We start from the raw sequence: 18,953 nt of genomic DNA on the forward strand, positions 1-18,953 counted from the left end.
CTATAATAACCAGATCTTATTTATCTCATAATTATATAAAATGAAAAGGAAATAATATACCTATGGGTTATAACCCCTCACCCTCATGCCACCCTACTCGTATCCCACTTCCACAATAATTTCGATTGAAAAAAAAAAAAAAAAATCTCTCTATCTCTCACAACATTAACAAATGAAACTTTCTATCGAGGAAATCATTTAAAATGGCCGGTTTACATGGGTCAATTTTCACTTTAGCCTTTGACCAATTTTATTAAAAAAATAATAATAATAAAATAAAATATTGAATTTAAAGATCAAAAGCCAAAAATTCCCCTTTCTTCTCCTTCCTTGCAACAGTCGGCTTGTTCGACAAGGTTAGTTGTTTAGGGTATGTTGATTATGGTTTTGACTTTTAATATATGGTGTGAAGATTAAATTTAACATTTTTTTAGTTTATTATTCATTATTTAGGTAGATGGTTGAGTATAGAATAGATTTAGTTGGTTTTCCGATGTGAAAATGAGCAGACCCATTTTTCTCTCTCATTGTTGAACCCGACTGTTTATGGGGCAACTGTTAACAGTCGTGGGCTAGCCCCTCCCTCCCCGCCTTTTAATAATTATGTTTTTTTAATTTAAATTTCATCAATAATTATTTTTCTTATTTGTTCTCTTCTTTTTATAATTATTTTTTTAAATAATTTAAATTGATAATTACCAAATTTTAATTAAATAATATTTATGTTCTTGATCTTTATAATTTTTTTTCTTAAAATGAATCTATGTCTTGGGTATAGTAGTTACGATTCAGTTCATTTAATTTTCTATTGTTATGTTTTATTCCATTATCTCTTATACAATGTTCTAATATTTGAATTTTTTAAGGATGAATTATCATTTAGACGCAGAATTGAAACAGTTTCAATACTGTATTGAAGCTGCTGGATGATCCGCATGGCTAAGCCAGTTCTTTCTTTGGTCCCTGTACCATTTGAAAGATGTGCAGTACTCAGGGCTAAGTGCATTCGACGGTGATGCCTTCCACTTCGACCTTGGGGGCAAAATCGTCAATTTTTCTATGTTCAAATTTTCCCTGATCACCGGATTAAAAGATTATGGACGATGAAGTAGCTCTTGACAACGCTCAGAGAAGCATTGTCAATATTTGGAAAACAAGTATTAACTTCAAAAAAGTCAAAAAGAGAGGAAAAAGATAGTGCCCATGCTTTGGCGCAAATTTGGTAAAGACTGATTATTGTCGTAAAATATTAGGAAAATGATTCCCACCTTTTCACTTAGTCCTGATATGCCATTCTTTTCCATGAAAAATGGATTTTCCACTTTTTGGCATATTTGATGGTAGAATTTTTCCATGAAAATGATTTTCCTCATATCCTTGCCCCATCATCTTTTTCTAGCTTTTTGAGAAAATTGGTGGGAATTGCTTTTCCAGGATTTTTCTTTTTTTTCCTTTTTTCTTTTTTTTTTTGCAATTGAAACAAATTTCAGGATCAATTGTAAAAGATGATATCCTTTAAACAATTACCAACTCAAAAATCCATAAAAATTCTAACTGCTGACAGCCACTAGTTCTAACAATATTAATAATGCTTATTACTAATAAAATATCTAAACATTGCAAATTATAATAGAAAGCATCATCACATGCAATTGTGTTCGTTGCAGTAAATGATATATTTCACAATTAAAATGTATAAAAAAACTTATTTTGTCAATACGCCAATTTTGTTTCATACAAGTCCTTGTTGATAGCAAATTACTCAATACTTACTAAATTTTCGCATAACATTTTTAACACACAAATTTTACTGCCATATGAGAAGTTCATTGATCCATTGATCCATTTTTAACACACAACATTTTATAGAGACGTGTGCATGAATTTCTGGTAAAGATCATATTCTAACTATTCCATTGGTGCCAAAATATCAACGTTCTAAATTTCAAACCAGATTTTTGAACACACAAAGAAAAAATATAAAGATAACAATGTGGGTAATTTGCGATTAGATGGAAGGCGGAATGTGTTTATGTGGGGTAGCTGCTTACGAGGGCGCACCCAGAGAAATTGGCATCCTAGTCAGACCATGATTCTTAAAAAGTGTCGTTCTATGGACTAAAAGTCGTGGACTTCTTAGACTCCTAGGTACCTTTTTCATTTTTTCCTTTTCTAGATTTTGAACTACGTCTATTTACCAAAGTAAATGTTTTGCCAATTGAAAATTGTAAAGAAAAAGGCTCGATGAAATCGACAGTGTAAAGAAATACGTACATGACTACTAAATTTATAACGAAAATTTTAAGTGCTTATGAACTTCTCATATCAAATTTAATTACCCAACTACATTGATCCATCTGTGTGTATAATAGTATACAGATGGACAAATATAATATTTTCTAGATTGTGAAATGACTTTTACCTTTTATATAATTAGGAGTATAGTTTCTTTATTGATTAGAATATGATTTTTAAATAGATTAAATTTTATTAGTTTTCTTATTCCAATTTCAGTTTGTCAATTTATTGGTGGATTCCAATATATATTTGGTGGATTATAAATAGTTATCACGTCCGTTTTAGCGAAATTCGAGCAAACACCCGTTCGTGTGTTATGACCAAGACACTTTTATTATTATCCACTCTTCGTCCTGCATCCTTTCAATTTTTGTCTTTATCTCACCATCAAATTTTCATACATTGATCTATTTGTGTTTATATATAGATTGCTGGAGGTGGGGGGGAAAATGATCGCAGTTAATCTCTTTTCTTACTTTGAAAGTAGTTCTCCATCGTCTCAGTCCACCTTCTAACAAACAAACTCTCTTCTCTCGAGCTAATCCTCTACTCTTTCTTAAGTTTTAGCTCCCTAGTCCTCAAAGCATCAGTCACAATTTATTAGATCAAAGTGTCCTTAGCATACGTGATAGCATTTCTAACATCTCTATAGGATTTGGACATAGCATTCAAAGGTATAATCGTTAGATATTCATAATCAAATTTCTTAGCATTGTGGGTCAAATGCTTGAAGAGTCCGTAAAGTCACCCAAATTGGATTCAAGAGACTTTCCCGGTCCAGCTTAAAACTAACAAGTTTTTGGAGCAAATGTATTTTGTTCAGAAGAGATTTTTCCAAAAATAGCTTGTGAAGTGCTTCCACAACTCTTTGGCGGTCTTATAGAGTCTGTTTGGAAGTGATTTTGAGAATTGATTTTTTGAATGTTAGGAGAAAAGTAGGATTCACTTGTACGAGAAGAAGTCAAATATGATGGCTGGAATAGTAAAATAACGGTCAAAAAATTAATTTTTTGGGGCAAAAAATCACTCCCAAACAAGTTGATAATTATGTGCAATTTCATTCATCTCAGTAAAACTATGTTTTTTGACTCGAGAGGCCATGGTAGCAAAACAATGTTTTTCGAAAAAAGTTTTACTTAATTAATTTACCCACACACAAATGCAAGCACAATCCAATTTATGCATAATTTACATTTTAAGATGACACAAGTGACAATATAATATCAGTGACATGTAGACAAAGGATCAAATGACAATGACAGAGAAAACCATGTGGTTTGGGAAAATTATTAGGGGTTCCTTAATTTGCGCTAATGCTTCTGTCACAGTTAAGTGTCTTAAGAACAAACCCCTCTCCGTTTCTCCCTTTATCTCACCAAACAAATTTCATACATACAGAAGTGGCAACAATTAGCCGAGCGGTGAAAAAGAGAAAGTAAAAGAGCTAGGCGATGGCGGATAACATGCTTGCAAGTGAGAGAATTTAATTCATGCTTAAGTTTTTCTTCTTTTATACAATAATTTTTAACAGATATTCAATTGCTTAAACCTTGTCTCTTTTCTTACAGGAATTCAGAATCAAGGGGTGCACACTAGAAACCCATCTCTGGATTTCATGAACTGGGCACACTTTTGTACCGCAATAGTTCTTGTGAGATCCTACATGTTGAATATCTTTCATAGAGGGTTTATAATCACATCCAATGACAAAAGAATTGTTTCCTTCATTGTTCCTGTATTGATCACTTTGATGCAGGTGAAGTATCAAAGCGTAGACAAAACTCCATTTATAACTCACTCCAAGACAATGAATGGAGCAGTGTTTAGCATTCTAATGTACTCTTATTTGGCATATGGTGCAAAGTTGAGGTATGATCTGCATGGAAATCCTCCAACTTACGCTTTCCATTTCATGGTTTTTTTTGGCAACATTGCAGTGGCATCATTGGCGTCAATCTTCTTCTCCGACTCCATTAGGCCTATTCTATATTTGTTGTGTGCATTAATATCAGCTGGTGAGTGGCTATATTGGGTTTACAATAGAGATGAACAAATTTTCTGGAGAAAGATTTATGGGTTCTTGATCAATCTATGGAAGTGGTTGTTGGCACACTTTTCTACGGAAAATACAGTCATACTACATGATCGACAATTTACGGTAGAAACAGTGTAGTATTTTGTGAAACATGAGTACGGAGTTTGGGTATTGAGACTCAAAGTATCTTAAGTTTTTATAAAGTTGAATTTCTTGTCTACTATTTTTCTTCCTTCATGTTGTGAATATTATCTATCCGTATGTATTGCTACCCAAGAGGAGGGCTCAAGGATTTTAAAGTAAATTTATGTCATTTATGTCGTTCTTACACTGCTTAATCTCATCATAATGCAGCCACGATTTCAATAGCAGAAAGTGTTGTTTTCATTATTCCATTCCCTTGCTGCTATTTAAAAGATGGACTTGACAGAAGTATAAGGTTATACATGGATTTATATTACTTCAATTAAAACAAGGAAATGGAAAGCAAGTACAATACAATCTTCAGTCACTACCAGAAAAGAGGGTTCAAACGACGAAATCTAAACCTAATTTTTGTTTTTTTGGGGGGGGGGGGGGGGGGGGGGGGGGGCGGAGATGAATTTATGCCGATTAAATGTCACATAATCTGCTAATTTCAACCAAATAACTCACTTAAAATCATTTCGCTAAAAGATTTTATTCTGCGAGGAAAAATTATTTGAGCATACATCACTCAATCAGATCTGATGATGGATCTTTAGTTTTAAAAGTAAAATCATTATCTGCTAAAGTTCTATGTTCTAGTGTGGTGACGTGTGAGTTGGAAGATTCAACAAGGGCCCATATTAAGGAAATTTCAAGAACTATTAGGCCCCAAGAGTGCTACACTTGGCAAAGTAGAATAACCGATTGATCCCATTATTTAAATTTATTTTTTAAAACTAATTTTCAATCATACATTCTCGTAATAAAATGTTTTATGTATGTGTTTGAGCCACATTATTTTTAAAGAATATATTTTGAAATAGTAAATTGATGGAGATTGTATAGTTAAAAATTAAAAAAAAAAATTTGAATATGTATGTATTTGAGCCACATTATTTTTAAAGAATATATTTTTGAATACCAAAATGATGGAGATTGTATGGTTAAAAAATAAAGAGATTTTTTTAATTTAAGTGTAATATTATTTTATTAAAGGATGTGTTGTAAATTTTTTTTTTTTTTTTCAAATAATGATGTTCAAACAGGGCCATTTGTAAACTCATTTTTTATCAAACATTCTCACAATAAAATATTTTATATGTAAAGAAATTTTTTCTTTTTAAATTTTAACCATACATTCTAATATTTACTATTATAAAACTTATTTTCAACGAGAAATGAAACTAAAACCCATCCTAATGTTATTTGATAGTAACGTGAATTTGGCAAAATGGCTGAATTGGGATGTGTGGGCCCATTTGGTATGATGCCATAATCAATTCGCTTGTCCTGTTGTGCTGTTGTGGCTGGTCAATGACTGATACGGAAACTTGACGGTAGGAACGTGGAGAGAAAAAAAGAAAAAAAGAAAAAAAAAGGCATATTTAGGACATCTCTAACCCTGCACCAAATTTTACACCAAACTAAAATTCATCTCCAACCATTAATATCAAAAATTACACCAAATGAACAGTATTTAACTATTTTCTTCCCTTTTTTATTCTTTATAATCTACTTATTTGAAATATTATTTATTTAATTATTTCATAAATACATAAATTACTAATTAAATAATTACGTTAAATTACGGAAAAGATTAAATTCATTAATAAATATAAAAAACATAGAACAATTAATAAAAATACAATTAATAAACATAGAACATAAATTGCTATTTAATATATTTCATGTTAACTTTAATAAATAATCGTGTTTGATGTATTTTAAATTGTTCTCGTCTTTTAATTAATTAATTAATTATTATATCTTACATTTAAATTTTATTTTAAACACAAATAATGTTAATATTAATAAAAATAATAATAATTTATTGTATTAAAAAATATATAGCGCAAATTACATAAATACTCTCAACAAATTTATTTGGGAAATGTTAAATAAGGGCAAAATGAGCATTTTACACTTTGCACCATTTTGCACCAAAATTGAGCAAAGTTTGGTGTTGGGTTGGAGTAATTTTGCACCAAAAAATGGTGCAATGGTGTTGTGGTTGGAGATGCCCTTAAAGGATGAGAAGATTAAAAAAGGATTTTTTTTAAAATTGAATTCACTGATTTGACTCGTAACGGTTTTTTATTCCCTGTTTGGTACCCTTTTTTTTCAATCATACATTCTTTATTAAAATAATATTACACGTAAATAAAAAAAAAATCTTATTTTTCAACCACACATTTTTCATCAATATACCATTTAAAAAATGCATTTTTACATAAAAATGTCTCCCAAACACCCTCAATTCTTTCTCATATTTTCAACCATACAATTTTCAATAAAATAATATTACATGCAAATCGAAAATTTTTCATTTTTGTTTACAACCATTTATTTTTCAAAAAAAAAAAAAAAACTATTCCTCCATTATAATAAAAAATAATTAGGGGCCAAACGGGACTTAATTTATAAATGATAGAAAGGTAGTTGAAATATATCTATATTTATTAAAGACTTCTCACACGAAAGACAAATACACAATGTTGACTGCACTTGAAGAAATATGTTATCAGTCAAGTCCACCATGTATGCTGTATTACGTATACATTTTACGAAGAAATGCAACCCACCTAAGGGTTCCACATTCAAATTTCTCGTAATTTATACTAACTTGAAGAGTTTGTCCTCTTGAGCTGTGGCTAGCATGCTCGTGCAACTCTATGATTTCGAACGTCGATCATGAAATCACTGTTGTAACTTGTTATGAATGTTCTCGATCATTGTGAGAATTGGTAATTCTTGACTCTTCTTGAACAGTGCATTGAGAGACTCCATGTTGTTCGACGTTATCATGTTGTATCGACATCCTGAAAAATTTGACCGCGCCAAATGTTCAATCCCCATTTTGTTAGATAATCCCATGTCGGGATTGATTGACTGGCAATTTCGACTATGAACTTATTACACTACTCAATACTGTAAGTTTCGACTACTTTTCTGAATAATAAAACGATGTTTTTTCTCCGATACCTAGTCTTCAAAATGCCTAGTATGTGGTACATGTAATACTATGATGTGTCTTGAGAAAAAACTTCAATGATACCATTTATTATAGACTGATCCTGATCAGTTACAAAGGCAAAATCCTCAATTTCTCCAATCACTTTCCTTAGCTTTATAAAGAACAAAAGCATTGACTGATCATTCTCACTGTAGACTATGTCGAATGCAAGAGGGTAAATTTGAATGTCGGTATCTTGAAATGCAGTAATAATCAACTTGTCTTGCTATCGAACTTTCAGAGTTGTACCATCGACTAGAAATAAGGGTCACATTGCATTTCGAAATCTTCGTATGCATTGTCCAAGAGTCATAAACAAATATTTGAAGCAATTCTTTCCTTCCGTATCAATAAAAAATGCCGAGCGAGGATTAGTTCTCCCCATATTATGACAATACCTGACCAATTTAACATAGTTCTCCTCTGCTATGATGGACCAATAATTTATTCGTTTTATTGGTCATTGATGGACAACCATTAGAACGATGGAAGACTTGTGTTTGGATGATATGCACATTTTGATCAAGTATTTGTTTAAACTAGGAACATTTTGAACAAATGTGGACAAAAATGGTGATGCTGAGAATTTCAGCTATTCAAATTTGGAAATAGTTTAAATGAATGTGGCCAATTATTGAATAAGTGTTTTTGGTGGTGCAATCGATGGTGGGATGGTGATAGGACGGAATGGGTAAGATAAAAAGCTGTTGTGACCAATTATTGTTTAATTGTGACCAATAAAACGAATAAGTTATGACCAATAAAAAATATGCGATCAAAAACATAGTCATCACTTCATTAATTAAAAATACACGTTAACAAAAAGAAAAAAAAGAATTGGAGAGATACGTAAAAGGTTGCAACTTCTTCAATAAAAACCATTGCTACCGCTTCATTGATTAGAAATAGAAATTAAGAAAAAGGAAAAAAATTGGAGAAGATGGGTAAAAGGCAGCAATTTTTTCAAAAAACTTCCTTCAAACATGCCTAACCTGCAAAATTAATGAAATTGATTTGAATGTAATTGCAACAATCTCAATAATTAGGCATGATTTTCCCATTTTCATTCTCCATTTTTTGCTCAATAACTCTCAACTATATACAAACATCACTATAATTTGGGGACCAAGCTCAACAACCCTCAAAATTATGTACCATAAGAGAGATAGAGAGAGATCTGAATAGAAATTTTTACCTGCACTTAGTACATAGAGTGACAAATCCATCGGACCGCAGAGGCTAACCCTTCTTCCATTCAATTGACATTGATGATGATGAAGATGTCCACATAAACCCCATTCATGCACACTCAAGAATTCATTTTCTTACAATCCAAAACCTTCAAATTTAAAAAGAATATAAAATGAAGTATCACACGATAAAAGTCAACTAATTTACTAATACATTACTAATGCTAACCTTGATTGGGGTGATTATGTTGATTAGGAGGGAGAGAGAGAGAGAGAGATTGGGGCGGATAGGGTTGATTGGGAAGAGAGATCATTCGAAATGGGGTGGGGATGGTGGACTGGGGAATTTGTGAATATAAAAAAATATTATAATTTATCACGTGATATTTGAAATATTTTAATAAATTTGTTAAATGTGAAATTATAAAATTGTTGTAGTTGTGTATGTTTCCTTAGAGCTTTGGGTATGTGGGAATCGGGCTGACATATTTGCTTATAATTATTCGAAAAAATTTATATATGCCTTAACATAAAATACTAATTGACATCTTATTTGTCATGAGAATGTTAATTAAAAATACTAGATAGAATTTTAAATATGTTTTAAAATACTAGTTTTCCAAAATTAAAATCATAATTTGTAACTAATGTATTTTTGAGTTGAATAATTCTACTCTTATAAAGTTGGTGTACAAAAATGGAGTACCAAAGTGTGTTGGCAAAATCTGGACCCTTGATTTTAAATGATTTAAAAATTTATTTTTGAAATGATTGGTGTAGATTTGATTTTGTAACCTAACTTTGTAAACCCCCTTTGTCCTTGTAGCATAGCTCTTTTGAGTTACCCGATTTGACGTCTTTCCATTAACTGTCCTTCCATAAACAGAATTTAATTCCAAGAAAAAGGATGAAAATTGTAGAAAATCACATAAATATAGTTAGAAAACAACACCATTACTACGTCGGAAAAACATACTTTGAATAATCATAATGTCCTTATATCGATCAATATTATTGTGCCTTGAGTTCGATATTAATGAGAACTGAACAGGACCCAAAATTTTATGGTATTTAGTATACAGAGCTGTCGGTTTCAAATTTAATTACGAAACCGTTCGAGTTCGATTCTATTCGATTCAATTCCATTCGGTTCCCAATTTCCATAATATAATTAAATTTTTCAGTATTTACAAAGTTATATTAATTCAATTAATGATATGTTCAATCTTAAGTCTTACAAAATAACGTAATCCAATTTTATGTGTCTTTTGTGTCTTTGTTTGCTGAGTTATTCATAGATTTGCTTGTTAAAATCACATGAAGAGGAAGATAAAGAGTTCAAAATAATTAAGAGAGGCATTGACGAGCTTTAATTCGATTTCTCTAGAATGATAGAAACATCACTACGGTAGAGTAACAGATTTGGATAAAACTTAGGTCAATTTGATTAAGTTGACTTTGAATTGAAAATTAGAAATAGGAAAAATCATATTTTGGGTTTGAGCTAAATTAATTAGTTAGCAAATTTACTTAGAAAAATAAAATAATTTGACTTATTTAAAATAAATTAATTAAAAAAATTAGAGTGATTCGATTCTTATTCGGTTATTGATATAGGACCGATAACCAAATCAAACCTGTCGGTTCTCAATTCAGATGCCCATTCGGGTATTTAACTTAAGAAGAACAGCTCGATTCGGTTCAAGAGTTTTGTCTAGCCCTAGCCTTGATATTCAATTGATATTCAACATATTTTATGATGATGTATGCGTTTGTGTATGCAATTTGAAATCCATTTAAAAAAAATGTTTGGAATTTGATGATTTTGTTTTGATAATTTTTTGGTGCATGGTTGGAAGATCAAAGGACCCCATTTTATTCATTTATTTTAAAAAGTTGATGAAATGTTTGGTTAAAAATTTGTGAAACTCATAAAATATGTGATTGAAATTAATTATTTACTTTATCTTAAAATAAAATTTAGATTTTAATAGGCACCAAATGAAGGATATATATGTAAAATACTCATTAAACCTTTGTTTGAGCCTCATTTTAGGGAAAAATGCATTTTGGAATAGTATATTAATGGATAATGTGGTTAAAATTTTTTTTTTTTTTTTTGAATCTGTGTACAATATTATTTGTTTGAAAATCATAATGTTCTAAAGAAAGGGCCCTCAATCAAGGATTAAGACGGGAATACACATTAAAAATATTTGGAAAACAAGTATTAACTTCAACAGTCGAAAAGTCCAATTCGGCCCGGAAACAAATTTAGCCGGGAGCACTCCAATTTGCTAATCCTCTATAATGTCCCTTTATGCAATTAGTGTCCTTGGGATATTTTAACATAAAAAATCATAGAACCAAAAATTGGACCTAAACAACCCAAGACTGAATTAAATAAACGTTTATGTTAAGAGATTACTGGATTATCTATTTTAATAAAAAATCTCTCGAATGATTCTTATGAAAATGTAATTCTAAAGTTTTTTTCCCCCTCAATCTTTAACATTCCACTGATTCTAAAGTATGAATTCTAAAGTATGATTTCTATGCGCTTTCACATTCAACTTCGAAAGATGACTACTATGCGCTTTCACATTCAACTTCGAAAGATGACTTTCTATGCGCTTACAAAGTTTTTCTTCTTTTATACAATAATTTTTAACAGATCTTCAATTGCTTAAACCCATCTTTTCTTACAGTAAATCAGAATCCAGTGTTGCACAGAAACCCATCCCTGGATTTGGTGAATATGAGATCCAACATATTGAATATCTTTCATAACGGGTTTATAATCACATCCAATGACAAAAGAATTGTTTCCTTCATGGTTCCTGTATTGATCACTTTGATGCAGGTGAAATATCAGGGCATAGACAAAACTCCATTTATGACTCACTCCAAAACAATGAATGGGGCAGTTTTTAGCATTCTCATGTATTCTTATTTGGCATATGGTGCAAAGTTGAGGTTTGATCTGCACGGAAATCCTCCAACTTACGCTTTCCATTTTATGGTTTTTTTTGGCAACATTGCAGTGGCATCATTGGCGTCAATCTTCTTCTCTGACTTCATTAGGCCTGTTCTATATTTGTTGTGTGTATTAATATCAGCTGGTGAGTGGCTATATTGGGTTTACAATAGAGATGAACAAAATTTCTGGAGAAAGATTCATGGGTTCTTCATCAATCTATGGAAGTGGCTGTTGGCATACTTTTCACTGGAAAATACAGACATACTACATGATCAACAATTTACCGGAGAAACAGTGTAGTAATTTGTGAAGCATGAGTATGGAGTTTGGGTATTGAGACTCAAAGTATCTTTAGTTTTCATAAAGTTGAATTTCTTGTCTAATATTTTTCTTTCTTCATGTTGTGAATATTATCTATCTATATGTATGTATTGCTACCCAAGAGGAGGGCTCAAGGATTATAATGTAAATTCATGTCATTTATGTCTTTCTTACACTGCTTAATCTCATCATAATGTTATGCAGCCACGATTTCAATAGCAGAAAGTGTTGTTTTCATTATTCCATTTCCTTGCTGCTATTTAAAAGATGGACTTGACAGAAGTATAAGCTTATACATGGATTTATATTACTTGAATTAAAACAAGGAAATGGAAAGCAACTACAATACAATCTTCAGTCACTACAAGAAAAGAGGGTTCAAACGACGAAATCTAAACCTAATTTTTAGAGAGAGGGGGTGGGGTGGGGGGGGGGGAACTGATGAATTTATGCCGATTAAATGTCACATAATCTGCTAATTTCAACCAAATAACTCACTTAAAATCATTTCGCTAAAAGATTTTATTTTATGAGGAAAAATTATCTGAGAACATATCATTCAATTAGATCTGATGTTGGATCTTTAGTTTTAGTAGCGTTCAGTTTGATGACCAAAAATCATTATATGCTAAAGTACTATGTTCTAGTGTGGGGTCCTGCGTTGACAAAACCCTGGGTTGGAAGATTCAAGGAAATTTTAAGAATTATTAGGCCCCAAGAGTGCTACACTTGGCAAATTAGAATAACCGATTGATCCCATTATTTAAATTTATTTTTTAAAACTAAATTTCAATCATACATTCTCGTAATAAAATATTTTATGTATATGTTTGAGCCACATTATTTTTAAAGAATATATTTTGATGGAGATTGTATAGTTAAAAATAAGGAAATTTTTTGAATATGTACGTGTTTGAGCCACATTATTTTTAAAGAATATATTTTTGAATAACAAAATGATGGAGATTGTATGGTTAAAAAATAAGGAGATTTTTTTTTTAATTTAAATGTAATATTATTTTATTAAAGAATGTGTTGTAAAATAATATCAAATCAATGTTATATATATATTTTCAAATAATGATGTTAAAACAGGGCCATTTCTAAACTCATTTTTTATCAAACATTCTTACAATAAAATATTTTATGCGTAAAGAAATTTTTTCTTTCTAAATTTTAACAATACATTCTCAGAATGTTTACTATTATAAAACTTATTTTCATCGAGAAATGAAACTAAAACCCATCCTAATGTTATTTGATGGTAACTTGAATTTGGCAAAATGGCTGAGTTGGGATGTGTGGGCCCATTTGGTCAATCATACATTCTTTATTAAAATAATATTACACGTAAATAAAAAAAATTTCTTTATTTTTCAACCACACATTTTCCATCAATTTACTATTCAAAAATGCATTTTTACATAAAAATATCTCCAAACACCCTCAATTCTTTCTCATATTTTCAACCATACAATTTTCGATAAAATAATATTACACGCAAATCGAAATTTTTTCATTTTTGTTTACAATCATTCATTTTTCAAAAAAAAAAAACTATTCCTCCATTATAATAAAAAATAATTAGGGGCCAAACGGGACTTAATTTATAAATGATAGAAAGGTACTTGAAATATATCTATATTTATTAAAGACTTCTCACACGAAAGACAAATACACAATGTTGACTGTACTTGAAGAAATATATTAATTTTCTCACACGCTTCGCAGCAAACATTCCTTGTTGGATTGTGTTGGAAAAAGTCAATACTTCGGCGTCTTGAATGGGCACCCACACATACAGTAGTTGGAATGCAGGAATTCAAAGTAGATAGAAAACCAATTATCCTTGGTTTCTTCCTTAGTCTTGGACCTGCCTTTAGGTTAATACTTGTTTCTCTGAGTATTTTAGCCCTCAATTGAGCTCTAGAATTTTGAAAAAAAAAAAGTGTTTTATAACAGTATTATTTGAAGAATATGTGATTAAAAATACATGTAATATTATTTTATTCGAGAATATGTAGTCAAATTAATGGAGCCTACGAGTCTGTTTGAATCCTATTTTTGCCAAAAAAACATTTTACAATAGTATTTTGATAGCGAATGCGTAGTTAAAAAATAAAGAAAAATTTAGATTTGCGTTTAATCTTATTTTATTAAAGAATATATAATTGAAAATAAGAGAGATAAAAATATATTTAGAAAATGATGAGACCAAAAATGAATTTTCCTGTTTTGACAAGTATTTTATTTCTCATTATCTTTTCATAAACAAAGTCATCCTTAATACGGCCCCACTTAGGTGGGTACGAAAGAATCTTGCCAAAACTGTACTTCTCACTTTCCAACATCCGGTTTTTCACTCCCGCCCACTTCCCAATCCCGCTCAGAAGACTATTCTAGGGGGTTAATTATATGAATGGTCATTCAACTTTGCCATATGTTATTATTTAGTTATTGAACTTAAAAATGTAACTCAATGGTCACTAAATTTCGTCAAGTATTACTACTTCATAATCGAACTTTAAAATGTATCTCATTGATCACCGAACTTTGCACCGTGTTACCCATCCGTCACTCAAATGGAAAAATCCGTTAAGTCTAACAAACGGCGTCAACTAGAGTGACGGATGGGTAATACAGTGCAAAGTTCGGTGACCACTGGATACATTTTAAAGTTCGATTATGAAGTAGTAACACTTGACGAAATTCAATGACCATTGAATTACATTTTTAAGTTCAGTGACTAAATAATAATATAGTTGAAAAACCAAATCGACTTCAATTACATTGGCATTATTCGAATATTTTTGTACTTTTATTTAATTTTTCTTTGTCAATTTTTTTTTAGTGTTCTAACTATTTTTCTTTCAATCTATATATGCGGAGCTTGAGATACGGTAAACTGATACCAGTTGATCTAAAAATCAAATGTACTTTTTCACCATGATGGATGAATATTAGCAACAATTCTATTTTTATTTAATTTATAGATCTCTAATTTTCCGTTTCCTCTTTTTTCCCTTTATTTTCTTTGATTTCTTCTTTCATAGAGACCGATTTGAGAAGTTTAGCCCTTGTTTGATCCCCATTTTGAGAGATAAAATAAATTTTTGAATAGTATATTGATGGAAAATGTGCAATTAAAATATAAGGAAAAATTTTGAATTTGTGTGTAATATTATTTTATTTAAGAATGTGTGGTTGAATGATGACAAATCACCACTTAAGAATGTTTTTTTTTTTTTTTTTTTTGTTGGAAAGAATGAGACTCAAACAAGGGCTTAATAATTGGAAAGAATGAGACTCAAACAAGGGCTTAATAATTCAATTTAAAAAATATATTAATGGTCACTGAACTTTGCCTTATGTTACTATTTAGTCACTGAACTTAAAAATGTAACTCAATGGTCATTGAACTTCGTCAAGTATTACTACTTCATAATCGAATTTTAAAATGTATCTCAATGGTCACCGAACTTTGCACCGTATTACCCATTCGTCACTCAAGTTGATGCCATTTGTTGGACTTAACAAATTTTTCCATTTGAGTGACGGATGGGTAACGCGGTGCAAAGTTCGGCGACCATTGAGATACATTTTAAAATTCGGTTATGAATTAGTAACACTTGGAGAAGTTCATTGACCGTTGAGTTACATTTTTAAGTTCAGTGACTAAATAGTAATATAAGGCAAAGTTCAGTGACCATTCATATAATTAACCCCTATTCTAGGTATTCTATAGAGAACGAGTGATGGAAAACCCATTCTTTATGGAATAAAACTTGCCTTTAGATTGTGTATGTAACATAAATCTGTTAATAGTGTACACACACACACAGGGTTAGAAAGTGTTGGAATGCGGAAGTGGAATTATTCAGAAATTAAAATTTTTTTAATTCAAAAACAAGATCGTATAGATGATCATGTGTATACTATATCAAAAATAAAGGATTCAAATTTTTACCTAAATTTGATGATAAATCTTGAATTTAATCTGAATCACGAACTTCCGGTTTTTTGGATCACAAACTTTCAGATTTTTAATTCCAAAAATTTGATATTTCAAACATCCAAGTTTTAGTATTCTCTAAAGTCAATATTACATCGGTTGGTGGATATCTTCTTTTAATTAAATCAAGGAACTAATTCTTAAATTGAACAATTAAAAAATCAAGAAAAATAATTTTCTCTCTCTCTTTCTCTCTCCAAAATTTGAACATCATGAAATTATGTATTATGAATGTTGTACAATTTCATCCTATAGGACGAATACCTTTTGGGGAAATTTCGGAGGTACCTTCATTTGAGCTAATCCTGCGCCGGTGCCCAAACATTTAAGTGTTTTAAGAAACATCCCCTTTCGAATTTAAGTTTTTTAAGAAACATCCCCTTTCACATTTCAGTGTTTTAAGAACAAATATCTGTCCATTTTTCTCTATCTGTGTGTATATATGGAGGATTGCTGGTGGTGGGAAATAAAATGACAACAGTTAGTCGAGCGGTGAAAAAGAGAAAGTACAAGAGCTAGGCGATTTCGGATAACAGGCTTGCAAGTGAGACAATTTAATTCATGCTTAAATTTTTCTTTTTTTATACAATAATTTTTAACAGATCTTCAATTGCTTAAACCTTGTCCCTTTTCTTACAGGAATTCAGAATCAAGTGGTGCACACTAGAAACTCATCTCTGGATTTCATGAACTGGGCACACTTTTGTACCACTATAGTTCTTCTGAGATCCTACATGTTGAATATCTTTCATAGAGGGTTTATAATCACATCCAATGACGAAAGAATTGTTTCCTTCATTGTTCCTGTAATAATCACTTTGGTGCAGGCGAAGTATGGGGGCATAGACAAAACTCCATTTATAACTCACTCCAAAACAATGAATGGGGCAGTTTTTAGTATTCTAATGTACTCTTATTTGGCATTTGGTGCAAAGTTGAGTTATGATGGAAATCCTCCAACTTACGCTTTCCATTTTATGATTTTTTTTGGCAACATGGCAGTGGCATCATTGGCGTCAATCTTCTTCTCCGACTCCATTAGGCCTGTTCTATATTTGTTGTGTGTATTAATATCAGCTGGTGAGTGGCTATATTGGGTTTACAATAGAGATGAACACATTTTCAGGAGAAAGATTTATGGGTTCTTGATCAATCTATGGAAGTGGTTGTCGGCATACTTTTCTACGGAAAATACAGACATACTACATGATAAAAAATTTACCGTAGAAACAGTAGTATTTTGTGAAACATGAGTACGGAGTTTGGGTACTGAGACTAAAGTATCTTTAGTTTTTATAAAGTTGAATTTCTTGTCTAATATTTTTCTTCCTTCATGGTGTGAATATTATCTATCTATATGTATGTATTACTACCCAAGAGGAGGGCTCAAGGATTATAAAGTAAATTCATGTCATTTATGTCTTTCTTAAACTGCTTAATCTCATCATAATGCAGCCACGATTTCAATAGCAGAAAGTGTTGTTTTCATTATTCCATTCCCTTGCTGCGATTTAAAAGATGGACTTGACAGAAGTTATAAGCTTATACATGGATTTATATTACTTGAATTAAAACAAGGAAATGGAAAGCAACTACAATACAATCTTCAGTCACTGCCAGAAACGAGGGTTCAAACGACGAAATCTAAACCTAATTTTTAGGGGGGGGGGGGGGGGGGGGGGGGGGGGGGGGGGGGGGGGGGGGGGGGGGGGGGGGGGGGGGGGGGGGGGGGGGGGGGGGGGGGGGGGGGGGGGGCAAAACAACTCACCTAAAAATAATTATTAAAAGATTTTATTCTATGATGAAAAATTATTTGAGAATACATGTTTCTAGCCTCTAGCATCCTTCAATCGGATATGATGATGAATCTTTACTGGTGATGGATCTTTAGTTCTAACAGCGTTCAATTTGATGAAAAATTATCAAGTAACAGAGAAATATTTCTGATATTTATGCGGACTAAAATGTCCCATAATCTGCTAATTTTTCAACCAAATAACTCACTTAAAAATTCATTTTGCTAAAAGATTTTATTCTATGAGGAAAAATTACTTGAGAATAAATATTTCTAGCCTCTAGCATCATTCAATCGGATCTGACGATAGATCTTTTAACAGTGTTCAATTTGATGACCAAAAATCATTTATCTGCTAAAGTTCTGCGTTCTAGCGTACTATTTTTTTGGTTAAATTAAGACCACTCCCACCTGAAAACTAGCTTACTTTGTGATTCTGTTATACTAAAGGATTGAGGATTTTCCACTTTTCCTAGTTCTTGCTTACCTTTGTGTGTTTGTATACAGAAATGAAAACCCTAAATATTTTAGTAGTACAGATTATGTTATGCACAATCTAGTGGCAAGTGTCATTCCATAACATAACAATGCCCCCAAAAATAAAAATAAAAATAAAAATAAAAATAAATCAAATTTTTTCATCCATTTTTCTCCTGGGATTTTTAAACTTTGTTTTTTCCTTGTGAATACTTTATATTTGTGCATTGTTTGGAGGTCCTATTAATTTGTTTTCCATTTTGTTTGCTCTACAAAGAATTCTGAGTCAAATCCAAGTTGCCTAAATTTGTTTCTTTACCATCTCTTATATTTATAAAACAAATGTAAAAGATTATTTGAAGTGAATGTCATTAATCAAGTACAAGCCACGTTATCCATTGATTCTCACCTAATCTCATGCTAATTTTTCTCCTATTGAAGATCCCTATTCACCACACAGTTTACACAATGGCATTCTTCAATGGAGTGAATATATATAATTACTGTGTATAATTCTAAGTTCATTAAGTTATTCACATAAGTTTATAACCATATAAAACAAAAAGAAACTAAAAAAAATCTTCAGCTTAGATATTCTCTGATAAATCGAAGAAGTTGATTCAACTTTTTCCAGCATTTTAAAATC

Source organism: Olea europaea, unplaced genomic scaffold (genome assembly GCF_002742605.1).
Source record: "Olea europaea var. sylvestris unplaced genomic scaffold, O_europaea_v1 scaffold190, whole genome shotgun sequence".
Lineage (NCBI taxonomy): Eukaryota > Viridiplantae > Streptophyta > Magnoliopsida > Lamiales > Oleaceae > Olea > Olea europaea.